Below are 14,067 nucleotides of genomic sequence, written 5' to 3'. Positions count from 1 at the left end.
GCATTTCGGGTCAAGACCCTGCATCAGGATTGGACTAAAAGGGAATAGGAAAGATTAGTGCAGGGGTGGGGGGGGGGGTGCATAGGTGATAGGTGGAATCAGATTAGGAGGGGATGATCGGCAGATGGAACCAGGTAGGGGGAGGAGATAGGAGAGGTGAACAAAGAGAGATGAAAATTGGGTGAATATTTTACTAAACATGCAAAGAATGGATTAACTCTACAAAATGTTAAAGGCCATTTCGCTCATAGACCTTAGACAGTTTTAACATGAAACAATGACAGAACCGCATTTAAGTCCGATAGCACACAGTGACAACATTCACCTAAACGTTCCCTGATTCTGAACTGACTGGCTGGGACCATCTGTAAATAACTGGAAAATACTGCACTGGAAAAATTAGTTATAGTGTTTTATCCTAACTGATTTACAATCCTAATTCAGTGGAATAATGGCAACAAATTGAAGTAAAACTAGCTATATTCACAAATCGTTGAACTTCACTATCATGAATCCTCAACCTTGGGAATGATAGGAAAGGAGACACAAGAGATTCTGCAGATGTTGGAAAATCTGAAGCAACGCACACAAAATGCTGGAAGAACCCAGCAGGTCAGGCAGCATCCATGGAGGGAAATGCACATGCTCAACAATTCTGTTTCAAAAAATATACACCAAAGATTGCATCCAATTATTTATGATGTCCTCAAGGCACATTGTTTCTATATTGCTAACCAGTCTGAAACTGTTCTCGCTGCCATGTAATGGTTGTGCAAGGTTTGGTACAACAAGTTGTAACTCCTCCTGAGCTGTCGTAGGGTAAGAAATATTTGGTTTTATGCCTTCCACATTGCTGTTACCGGAACCTACTTAATCTTCTCCCTAACTCAAATCAATCAGTGATATCCTCACTCACTCACTGGTGCTTGTGTAATGGGTTATTTTCCTCTCATTATCACACTTGTGTTTTTGGAACTTCCTGCACATCTTTCTAACAGATGCCATCTTCTTCTTTTGGCCACCATATTATACGTACCACATCATGCTTCAAAATGTGTTCTACACTCACTCTCATGTTTCGCAGGTTCTCCATGACAATGGTTTTGTTTAAATTGCTGAACTATCTTCCTGAGAAGGAACTTGTTGCACCAGAATTTGAAGCACTAAATCCATGGACTGAAGATCACTTATTGAGTAAGGTGGGAGAAGGGCATGTTGATTGATATCAGCTCCCTGGGAGGGGAATTTGTCAATGAACAGCAGCTATTTGTAGTAAAGCTAAAAACAATTATTTATTTTGGTATATAAAAGATTATTTTTCATTTCAAGACATTTAAACTCTCCGTGCTGGCTAATGATTGTCTGAAGTTCTGCACAAACGGGTGTGGTAGTTCACAAACTCATCCCGTGAAGTCGAAACTGGCTCTGCATTTGCAATTTTCTATCCAACATTTTGTTTCATTCAGACTTGGTGTCCAGGCTTTTATTGTCATGGATATGTATTGCCATTCCTAGCATCATTTTAAAACAATTAAAGCTGATTAAAAAAGGAGGAAAGCAATTTATTCCATCCATGTTTCCCTCAGAGGAAGAATAACACATTCACCAGCAATAACCTGAGTTTACTGAGAGACAGCTATTGAATAAATGTCAGTTTTATTGATGTTTCCATTATCTCCTGACAATACTCTGGACAATGACAACCATACCTTTAACATAGAAAAATGCTCCAAAGTGCTTATCAGAAATATAATAAAAAACTTGACACTGTGAGCATTTCATATAAGAGACCTAAGGCCAGAGAAGATGTTTAAGACACATATATAAGCACTCTAATGCCTATTTCGGGGGGTTTGTTTGGGATGACTGATTAATGATGGGACCCTGAAAGGACATCCTTAAAGTACATGTTGCCTGCAGGACTTCGGACTCTGAAATTATCTCTTGATGGGGTCCCTAACTCTAACCCTGTGCTGTGCCACTATGAGTGCTAGGAGATTCAATCACTATCATATGATTGTCATATTTGGCTGCTACACTAAAGTTGTGTTCTACAATGCTTGGATCTCAAAAGTACTCTATATAGGAAGATGGTTTAAGTCAATGGCATTGAGGGCAATTTGAGACTAATTCCTAAAGAGAATATGCAACTGGTTGTTAATCCCTGGATTGTGAAATTAGCTCACAGATAAACCTTGAATGTTACGCAGGTTTGACCGACAAAACAAATTCCTTTGTACATACCCTGGCATCCTATTTGACCCCGAGCTAAATTTCTGATGTCATATCCTCTCCACCTCAAAGTCTTCTATGGTCAGCAGGAAAATTGTCTAATTTCGTGCTTTCCTTCGCTCATCTGATTTGCATCCATGGCTTTCTTATTAACACACCTGACTACACGAATGCTCTCCCAGCGGCCTCCTATCTTGCATCCTTTGTAACATTTAGGTTCCTTCTAAAGTTTGCCTTTCTTCATATTCACACCAAGTCCTGCACGCAGATTATTTCCGTGCCCACAGACAGGCATTGGTTCATGGTCAGCTGTGGTGGCATTGGTGAGCCACCTTCTTAAACTGCTGCAGTCCCTCTGTTCAAGTTCTGCCACAGTGCTTTTGGATGGGGAGTTTCAGGATTTAGATGTAGCAATGATGAAGGAATGGTGATATATTTTCAATCAAGATGTTGTGTGATTGTTGGGGGGGGGGGGGAAGCATATAGGCAGTGGAGTTCCTATGTGCTAAAGCATCTGCCGAAGATGGTACAGGTTCTAGTTTTGGGAGGTGATGTCAGACCTCGGAGGAAATATCTCTGGTGAACTGCAGTGCATTTAGTAAATGGTGCACACAGCAAGGGAATGTGTTGCATCCCCAGAAGTTGCATAGGAAGGTGTTGTGCCCTTCCTACTTTCAGTGCTCCTTACAAGTGTTGTTCAATGTGCATAATCATAATCATGAGGAGTTTCCTTGCCCATGATTGACGTGATGTCATGAGACTTCAAGGGGTCTGGAACTGATGTTGAGGACACCCGTGGCTTGTCCTTCCACCCTGCATACCACTGTTTCTTCCATCTCTGGTGGGGCAGTCCTTTCATTGGATAATGCCAGCACTATAAAGAGTGCTACATGTGCCTGGTTCACTATCATTGATTGCTCCGAGGAATCGTGAAACGACGCTGGAGGGACCGTTGGTAAGGTGTGCACCAACAGGGTTAGGAGTGTTCCAGTTGGTATTCCCGGTAGCGTAGAGCCATGCCTGCACTGAGTCCAGGGGTGGCGGGTATCGTATTGCTTTTTCTTGATTGTCTGTACCCAGTTCATTGTGTGTGCGTGTGTGTTTTATCCCTGTTGCGATTTTCCCACGCTTGCTATTACCGGTGCGCGTGTGTATGTGTGTTGCCCCCGTTACCTTCTCCCCGCGTTTATCTTTGTAAATAAATCATTTAACCCTAAGACTGTGTTCAGAGTCCTTGTCCTTCGAGACCCAGAATCTGTTTCACAACAATTGCCCTGTAAAGTAGTTGCTTAGGCTTTTGTACTTGATTACAGATTAGCAAATATAGAAGCCTGAGCACAGATTCGGGCAATCTTAAGTTCAGAGGGAGAAAAGAAGGGACTAAGTAATACTGTGGGTGGAAGATGAACTGTGGGGGGGGGGCACGTGAATGATAGAGAAATGGAGGGCTATGTGGGATGGAAGGGTTAGATAGATCTTAGAGCAGGATAAAATGTTGGCACAACATCATGGGCCAAAGGGCCTGTACTGTGCTGTAATGTTCTATGTTCTACATGCCCTGGGACCATGGTAAAGTAGTTTGGTCTGCTGTCTGTAAGAGATGATTCTGTGAGTACAACGATGTGATGTGGGGCACTACAAGCATGCTAAATTGAATAAACTGAGAACAGATCTGGCAGCTCAAAACTGGGCATCTGCGGACCATCAGCAGCAGTAGAGATATACACCACCGCATTCTGTGGTAGGGCTGGCACAGTGATAGAGTTAGTAGGGCTGCTGCCTCACACCTCCACCCACCTGAGTTCAATCCTGACCTCTGATGCTATCTGTATGGAGTTTGTACGCTCTCCCCGTGATTTTGTGAGTTTCCCCCCAGGTGCTCCAGTTTCCTCCCACATCCCAAGGAAGTGTGGATTGATAGGTTAATTGGCCGCTGAAAATTGCCACTAGTGTGTAGGTGATTGGTGGAATATGGGGGGAGTTGATTGGAACATGGAATAGGTTATCGGGAAAATTATTGGAGAAATAGGTTTGCTCTTTGATGGGCCAAATGGCCTCCTGTGTTATAAAGAAATATAGTAAAATATATAGCACAGAAATAATCTGTAACTAATATCACCCCCAACGTTGGGAAACAATACATTGCCAGTTCTGTATGAACAATGCCAAGATGGACCTGTTCAAATGAACTGTATCATCTCGGGCCTTTCACACCCTCAGGACAGCTCAAAGTGCTTCACCGTCAATAAGTTGTTGTGGCTGTTGTAATCGTAGGGAAATGCAACAACCAGTTTGCCTAAAGCAACTAGGAAATGAGGTAAGTTACCAGACACCAGAAAATATTATTTCACATTAAATAATGCTTTATACCTGAAAGGTTGCTGAGCAATTAATTCAAAAGGTAGTCCTTGTGACTAAAGAAAGATAATGGACCTCCATCACTGGCACTTAACAGTGATTTAGGGTAAACAATTGGTGTGAATGAGAATCCAGTGGCACATTAATAATACTTTTCCCATACTTCTCCTTTTGTTTCCTTTCTTCATTTTCTACAAAACATGTATCTGAACAGTCTCTATGCAATAATGAGCTGAGCCTCCCAGTCGGCAAGATGGGGCAGGATGTGAGTAAATAACCTGACGCACACAGTTAGTCGGTTATCTTTTTGTAATTAATACAAAATATTGCTTTATATTTTCACTACTTTGTTTATTTGAAGAAAATCACCCATAATCAGTTTAATCCCAGTATCTTTTACGAAATTAAAACAGAAGTATGCATTTAATAGATCATAGAACAGTACAGCGCAATACAGGCCCTTCGGCCCACAATGTTGTGCCGACCCTTAAACCTCACCTTAGGTTTAAGATAAACCTCATCTCATAACCTCACCTAAGGTAAACCTCATCTTAGACTATCTAACCCCTTCCTCCCATTTTAAATTCCTCCATATGCCTATCTAGTAATCTCTTGAATTTGACCAATGTACCTGCCTCCTCCACCGCCCCATCCACCTCCCCAGACGTGTCCTGTATTTGGAAGAAAACCGTGATCATGTTTCCATAATTACAGTGCACATGCTTTTCTTCTGTTGTTCTATTTCTCCTTTTCCACATTTTAAAAATCAGACAAGTATTTGACCATATAATATGTAGTCTACTTAAAAGTTATAACAATAACAGTAAACCTTACCTTTACTTACCAACTACTCACCAGTGTTGTCGCAGATGGCCTCCGCCTCTTGATGCCGAAGCCTGTTGTGCCAAAGCCACTCACTCTGACTCTGTCCACTCCGACAGTGGCCGCTCCAAAACGCGGCCACTCCAATGGCCGCTCCAAAATAGAGGTATGCTATTTTAAAGAAACCCCAGAAATAATACAAAATCAAATGTGATACCTGGAAACAAGCATTAGTGCATAATTTATAATTACATCTTGTTTCATTTTCCCTTCAGTTCATTTGGTATGTTGGAAATGTTTTATGCATATATTGCCAATTGTATCAGCAATGTGAAATCAATTCAAGCTGAGACTCCAGCAAATAAACTGGGCTGCTACTTCACCACATAGTACTGATTCAAGATGTAATCTTTCAACCTTTGAGACATATATTTGGTAGAAACGTAAAGGACTCAGCACCATTTGAAGGAGACCAGTGATTTCTCTGGTTATGCTGGCCAATGATAGAGGAGGAGTAATGTCTTATTTCTGTTCCCATTCAATTGTTAATAGCTGATATGCATCCTGACTCTATTTTCCCATCTTTATTCCACCACTTTATTTTTTAAAAAAAATTATTAATCTCAGTATTGAAAGCTGCATACTATTTTGGAATTAGCATTTCCAGATGATTTTCTGTTTTGCTGTATGATAACAATGACTAGCTACATCTGTAAGTGTTTCTGTACCTCTCCAAAATCCTGGAAGATAGGTTGGGTTGCTATTTCAACCTAACACAGAGGGATAATTAAATTTTAAAAAAACTTACAGGTCAGGAGAACATTCCCTTACTGTGGCTTTCTCTACAGAGGCAGACAAACTCTAGAACATTCAACTTTAAACATGATTGCAAGAACGGAGAAAGTGGTTGTCACACAATGGGGTCATTTTGAGTGGTACTGCCTTAATAAAAAATGATTCTTCCAAGCCATCATTACATATGACACATACGTTACAAAAAGTGGTCCACTAGCTGTGAAACAGTTTGGAGCATCCTGGAATATGCAGGAGACAAAGTAAAAGCAATCCATCTTATTTTGCATTTAATGAATCATTCTGAACTTGTCAAGAAAATTCTTATTCTTCAAAATGTCTAGATGTAAGAGAACTATATCAGTTTCACGCTTGATTGACAATGGAATGTGTATGCAGTGGGACACCAGTCTATGGAAATAAAGAACACCACATCTGATTTCTAAATATTAAAATACAAAATATAATTCTGTACTAATAAAAGAACTTTATTTTGACATTTTTAATCGGGGATGATATTTTAAACCACAAACAATGGTCTTATGGATAACAACACTTGTAAAGCTTTATTTTAAAATAAAGGTGCGCTTTCATAGGTTTGGTTATTGGAATCATTGTAACATGTAGTAAAGATGCAGTGTAACATAAAAATATAGACAACTTTGTTTTTCCCTCTGACTGAAACAAGAGTGCACAAGTAGGTCCAGAAAGTAACTTACCTGAAAACTTCCATTTTTTGGACAATTTCCCCCAATTTGTAGCAATTTCCCCCAAAGATGTTTTCAAAATTAAATATAAACAAGCTGTTTGTGATAAAGGAACAGGGATCAACTTTGGTCAGCTCTATTTACAGTGCAACTTGTTGAATTGCCCAATTGCACAGTCCTTTTATGTGACCCATGAATCAATACATATTATACGGTCAAATACTTGTCTGATTTTTAAAATGTGGAAAAGGAGAAATAGAACAACAGAAGAAAAGCATGTGCACTGTAATTATGGAAACATTATCATGGTTTTCCTACAAATACAGGACACATCTTTGTTAGAGGGGAGGAGAGGTTTGCCAGGAAATAAATGCTTTCACATGGTTGAAGAAAACAAAGCACACTTAAGTCCATGACCCTTCAGACTTTACATCAAGTGAAAAAGATGTGACCGAGATATATTTTGCACGAGTATATCTTTATGGTTAATATCCAACCACAGTCAGAACTTTTCCTTTGTTCTTCTACTGCATTCTATTTTATATTTATCTTGCTCTTTGGAAACACCTTCATCAGCCTTTCACCAGCAAGAAATTTCCCCTTCCCTTTCTGGAAACTTTTTCTTACGATGATAAGATTGCAGAGCCACACTACTGTGCTGAGAATGTGTCCTCCTCTCCCACTGCTTCTGAACCATAGAACCATAAAACACTACAGCACAGAAAACAGGCCATTTGGCCCTTCCAGTCTGTGCTGAAACTTTATTCCGCTACTCCCATTGACCTGCACTCGGTCCATAACCCTCCAGACCTCTCCCCTCCAAATACCTATCCAATTTATTCTTAAAACTTAACAGCGAGCCTGCATTTACCATGTCAGATGGCAGCTCGTTCCACACTCCCACCACTCTCTGAGTGAAGAAGTTCCCCCTAAACTTTTCCCCTTTCACCCTCAAGCCATGTCCTCTCATACTTATCTCTCCTAATCTAGGTGGAAAGAGCCTACTTGCATTTACCCTGTCTATACCCCTCATAATTTTGTAAACCTCTATCAAATCTCCCCTCATTCTTCTATGCTCCAAGGAATAAAGTCCTAACCTGTTCAAGCTTTCCCTGTAACTCAACTCCTGAAGACCCGGCAACATTCTAGTAAATCTTCTCTGCTCTCTTTCAATCTTACTGATATCCTTCCTATAGTTAGGTGACCAGAACTGCGCGCAGTACTCCATATTTGGCCTCACCAATGTCTCATACCAGTGTCCCCAGTTACCACTGCTCCTGAACCAGTGTCCTCCACTCCCAATGCTCCTGAACCCTTGTTGCCTGCTCCTAGACTAATGTTTGTGTGCCTCTGGCTCCGGCATAACCAACCAGCTTTTTAAAGAAAGCATCCTGTGTACATTTTTATTCACTTTATTTACCTGTCCTGATACCTTCATGGATGTGTGAGCATACACTTCAGGTTCCTTGTGTTCCCTCATGCTTCTCAATCTCCTCCCAATGACTGTCATACAGCCATAGTGTTGTGCAGCACCAAAACTGGCCCTTTGGCCCACCGTGTCCATGCCAACCTTTTTGTCCACCTACACAAATCCCATTATCCCGCATTGGGACCGTATCCATCTATGCCTTGCCTATTTAAGTGTCTATCTAAATCTCAATCAGCCTCTGGGTAAAAAAATACTTAGCCCTCAGATCCCCTTTAAAAGTCCTTCCTCTCACTTTAAACCAATGTTTCTTGTTCTTGATGTCACTACCATGGGAAAAGGATTCTGACCATCTACCCTATATACTTCTATCAGGTCATCCCTCTGCCTCCTTTGCTCCAGGGAAAACAAATCCAGCCTATCCAGTCTCTCCTATAACAACATCCTGGTGAATCTCCTCTGCACTCTCTCCAGTGCAATCACATTCCTCCTATCATGTGAATTGTATATTCTCTTGCCTTGCCACACCTTGCCTCAAGTCCATTACCTCACACTTTTCTCGATTAAATTTCAATTGCCAATTTTTCTGCCCAATTACATCTTCCTGATCCAAAAACTTCCACTCCTCACTGTCAACCACATGACTAATTTTAGTTTTATCTGCAAACTTCTTTATCAAGCCATATTCATTGGATCCAAATTATAAAATATATATTTATATCCACACAGACCCTTTTCAACCATTACCGTTTGGTTCCTGCCACTGAGCCAATTCTGGATCCAATTTGCCACTCTTGCTTGGATCCCATTGGCTTTTACTGTTACGACCAGCCTGCCATATGGGAAGTTACCAAAGTCATTCAGAAAGCCACATAGACTGTGTCAAATGCAGTGCTATCATTGACTCCCTTTGATACCTTTGCAATTCAGTTATCAGTTAGACATGAACTTCCCTTAACAAATCCATGCTGACTGTCCCTGGTTAATCTGTGCTTTTCCAAATGAAGATTTATGCTGTCCCTTAGAATTAACTCAGATAATTGCCAACACTGAAGTTAAGCTTAACTGTCCTTTAATTACTTGGTTTATCACTGCTCCCCATTTTAAATAATACTACAATATTAGTAGGGCTCCAATCCTCTGACACCACTCCTGTAACCAGGTAGAATTGAAAGGTTATAGTCAGAACCTCCGTATTTTCCTCCCACTTTTTTTTTAAAAAGGAGCCTGAGATATATTTCACCTGGGCCTGGTTATTTATCCACTTTCAAACACGATAAACACCTCAATCCTTCCTCTCTGTATTTAGCCCATCCGATGTTTAACACTCACTGACCTTAAACACAACATTAGCATTATTTTCACCTTTTGTGAAGACAATTGCAAAATATTCATTAAGAACTTTGTCCACATACTTCACCTCTGCACACTGATTACCTTTTTGGTCTCTAACAGTCCCCACACTTTCCTCAGTTATCCTCATGCTTTTGGATTTTCTTTCAATTTTACCTGCCATTATTGTATCACACCTCTCCATGCTTTCCTAATTTCCCTTTTAATTTCACTCCTACACTTCTAGGCTTTCTGCAGTATTACGAGAACACATGAAAATAGGAACATCTGCTCCTCAAGCCTGTTCCGCCTCACAATATGGTCATAGCTGATCTGCCCCAGGTCTTAAATGTCGTCTGTGCCAGCTCTACACAACCCTCAATTCCCCAAACTTTCAAAAATGTATCTACCTCCTCTTTAAATACCTCTTTTAATCTGACTTCCACAACCCTCTGGGGTAGAGAAATTCCTAAAAACCTCAGTTTTAAAGATTGCCCGCTTATCTGGTAACCATATCCTGTAATTTGAGGTTCTCCAACTAGTAGAAACAGCTCAATACATACCTTATCATGCCGTAAAATGATCTTATATGTTTCAATAAGATCACTCTTCTAAACTTTTACTTGCTAGTGATAAGGCAATCCTCTCATCCCAGGAATTAGCCTGGTGAATCTCTTCTGGACTGCCTCCAATGCCAGTACATCCTTTTCAAAATAAGGTAACCAAACCTGTACGCAGTACTCCAGGTGAGAACTCACTAACACTGTTCAATTGTAACAATACTTATTTTTAAACTCCAAAGCCCTAGCAATAAAGGCCAATATGACACTTGCACAGATGGTAGGATACGGCAAAAAGCTCTTTTTTTACCATATCCGACCCTGAGTACATCTTGTCATCCAGGGGTCTCCAGATTTTGCAGTCCCACCCTTGTTCTCTTTGGAAATACGTTTACCTTACACCCCTTGGACTTCCTTCTCCGCTGCCTCCCATTGCTTCAAGACTGAGTCACCTTCAATTAACTGTTTCGTCTGTTTTTGCTAAAATCACTTTGCAATGTGGTAAAAATCGCCCTTATCACAATTTAGAATCTTTACTCCTGTTTCTCCTTTCCCAGGAGTGAATTATCCACGGAGGCTGTAGGTGTATTCAATGTTTCAGGCTGAGACCCTGCATCAGGACTGAGAGGGAAGAGGATTGATTGAATTGTGATCACTACCACTGATAGCCCCTCCTGCGTAGCTTCAATGCCTAAAATGAAATTCAGAACTTCCACCCAATTTGATCCCCTCCCCATCCCACACTACCTTGTTGGGCTTGCAATATACTAGCCAAAAAAGTTCTCCAGAAGGCAATTTATGATTGTTTGGAGGTGTATAACACACTCCCAACCCCATTTTAATAAAACATTCCCTGTAAAAGCAATCAATGCTGTGATTGTTTCTTTATCTAATATTGCCAACTCACCACTCTTTAATGCCACTATTTTGTCTGAAGACCTTGTCCCCAGGAACATTAAGCTTCCGATCCTGACACTATCTAAAACACATTTCCATAATAGGTGTAATATCGACTTTCACATGTCTATCTGTTCCTGCAGTTCAGCTGCCTTATTTCCTGCACTTAGATTTTTTCCAAGCAACACAACCAGATTCATTTTTGGTTTATTTTCTAATCCTTGTCTTCAAACTCTCACTAGTTTTCTGCCTTCCATTTCTAGTTTTATGTTTCTCTCTTCTGAATCTTTGCTCAGCTTCCAAAACCCAGGCCAGGTTAGCTTAAACCACCTCAACAGTGCTAGCAAACCTACCCATGAGGATATTGGTTATGGACCTGCTGAGGTATATCCCATCCAGCCCGTACAGGTTGTACCAGAACTGGTTCCAGTGCCCCAGGAATCTAAAGCCCTCACTCTTGCACCATCTCTCCTGCCATGTATTCACCTCTACAATCCTCCTGTTTCTACACTCATTGATGTGTGGCACCTATGGTTATCCAGGGATATTTATCACCATTCCAAAACCCACCATTAAGAAGGTTGAGAAATAAGTGCATGGGAACACCACAACCTTTTAGTTCTCCTTCGAGTCATACAGCATGCTAATTTGAAAATATATCTCTGTTCCATCATCACTATTCCTTTAACTCCCTCTCTAAGAGTGCTGTGGGGGTACCTTCACCAGAAGGATGGCAGCAGGTTCAACAAGGTTGAACCTCACACCTTCTCGGGGCAATTAAGGATGGGCAATAAGTCTGGCCTTGCTGACATATCTATACCCCCAAAGCTGAATAAATAAATAAGCATGTATTTCTTAAACCCTTTCTCTATCTATGTTGTGGCCACAGAAACGGACCACAATCTTTGGCAGGTCACCTTCGCCCTCCACAATGTTCTGCAATGGCTCAGTGATATCTTTGACCCTGGCACCAGGGAGGCAACGTACCATGCTGGAATTATGTCTGGGATTGCAGAAACACTTGTCTGCTGCCCTGACTATTAAATCTCCCGTAGCTATTGGTCCCTTAAGCATTCTCTTGCCTCCCTTTACAACCGAGCCAGCCAAGGCACTATTGTCTTGGCTCTGACTGTGTCCCCTTGAAGGCCATCTTCCCCATCTGTATTCAGAACCAAATAGTAGGTAGTGAACAAGATGCCCTCAGTGCTCTCCTGAACTACCTGTCTCCTCTGTCTGGCCATCACTCTTTCCCTCTTTGATTGCACTCTCTCTGAAACATGCATTCAGACACATTAATGGACCTGAGTGACCGTAGCTGTTGCTCAAATTCCAAAGCCTAGATTTTGAGCTCCTCCAGCTGTTGACATTCACGTATCTGTGGTCTTCCCGTACCTTATGCACTTGCTGAGCCAAGGTCTCTTGCCCTCAGCTAGTTTCTTCGAGAGCCAGTATCCCCCACTATCAGCCAGTGTCTCCCCTGTATGAATGCCTCCTCCAACATAGTATTCCCCTGAACCAGTGCTCCCTTACTTTCAGACCATCCTCCACACTGAGCCAGTATCTCACATTCAGTGCCTTCAGCTCTGAGCCAGTTTCCCTTGTTCTGAGCCAGTGTCCCCCTTCCTTAGCCAGGATGCCCCATCCTGTGTGCCCTGCCTCAACCTGCCTCCCCCATCCTAAGCCAGTGTGCTCCATCCTGAGCTGGTATCTCCAGTCTAAGCCAGTAACCCCAGCTTCAAACTAGTTTATCCTCCATGAGCCAGTGTCCTCTATCCTGAGCCAGTATCTCCCACTCTCAGCCAGCGTTCTCTGTCCTAAGTCAGTATTCTCCACTGTGAGCCTATTACCTGTCCTCAGCAAGCATTTTCCCCCGTACTCAATTAGTATCCTCTACCCTGAGCCAACATGTCCCACAGAGTGTCTCCTGCCCTTAGTCAACGTTCCCCATCCTGAGCCAGAGTCACCCGTCCTGAAGCAATGTGTCCCACCATCAGTGTCCCCCATCCTCAGCAAGTGCCTCTCATCCTAAGCCAGTGTACCTTGTTCTATCTGTATCTGCCATTCTGAGCAATTCTGCCACCCTCAACCAATGTCGTTTGTCCTGAGCTAATATACTCCACTCTGAGCCTATTATCTGGCCTCAGTGGATGTCCCCTATTCTCAGCTAGCATGGCCCACTCTGAACCAGTATGCTGCACCCTCTGTCAATGCCTCCTTCCACAGTTTTCCCCATCCTCAGCCTTAAACACTCTCACCATCAACCAGTGTCTCCCAATCTCAGCCAGTATCCCCTGTAATGAGTCAGTGCCTCCCACCTTCTGCTAGTGTCTCCTACCCTCGGCTACTATTCTCCACCCGAAGCAAGTCTCCCATTGTCGGCCAGTGTGCTCCGTTCTGAGGCAGTGTTCCTCATTCTGAGCCAGTGACCACCATCCTGAACCTGTTGTCCACACTGAGCCAGTGTCCCACGATGAGCAAGTTTCTCACCATCAACCAGTGTCTCCCAATCTCATGAAGAGACCACCCGCTCCAAGCCAGCAATTCCCACCTGAGACAATATTCCCTGCCCTTTACCAGCGTCCGCCACCTTCAGCCAGTGCCCCCACCCCCAGCACCGTCTCCCACCTTCAGCCAGAGTTCCCCACCCTCAACTATTTTCCACACTGAGCCATTGTCCCCCCCCCCCAACGATGAGCAAGTTTCTCACCATCAACCAGTGTCTCCCAATCTCATGAAGAGACCACCCGCTCCAAGCCAGCAGTTCCCACCTGAGACAATATTCCCTGCCCTCTGCCAGCGTCCGCCACCTTCAGCCAGTGCCCCCACCCCCAGCACCGTCTCCCACCTTCAGCCAGAGTCCCCACCCCCAGCACCGTCTCCCACCTTCAGCCAGAGTCCCCACCCCCAGCACCACCTTCAGCCAGAGTCCCCACCCCCAGCA

This window comes from Pristis pectinata, chromosome 17 (genome assembly GCF_009764475.1).
Source record: "Pristis pectinata isolate sPriPec2 chromosome 17, sPriPec2.1.pri, whole genome shotgun sequence".
Classification (NCBI taxonomy): domain Eukaryota; kingdom Metazoa; phylum Chordata; class Chondrichthyes; order Rhinopristiformes; family Pristidae; genus Pristis; species Pristis pectinata.
The sequence above is the reverse complement of the archived record's forward strand: the minus strand, read 5'-3'. Positions refer to the sequence as shown.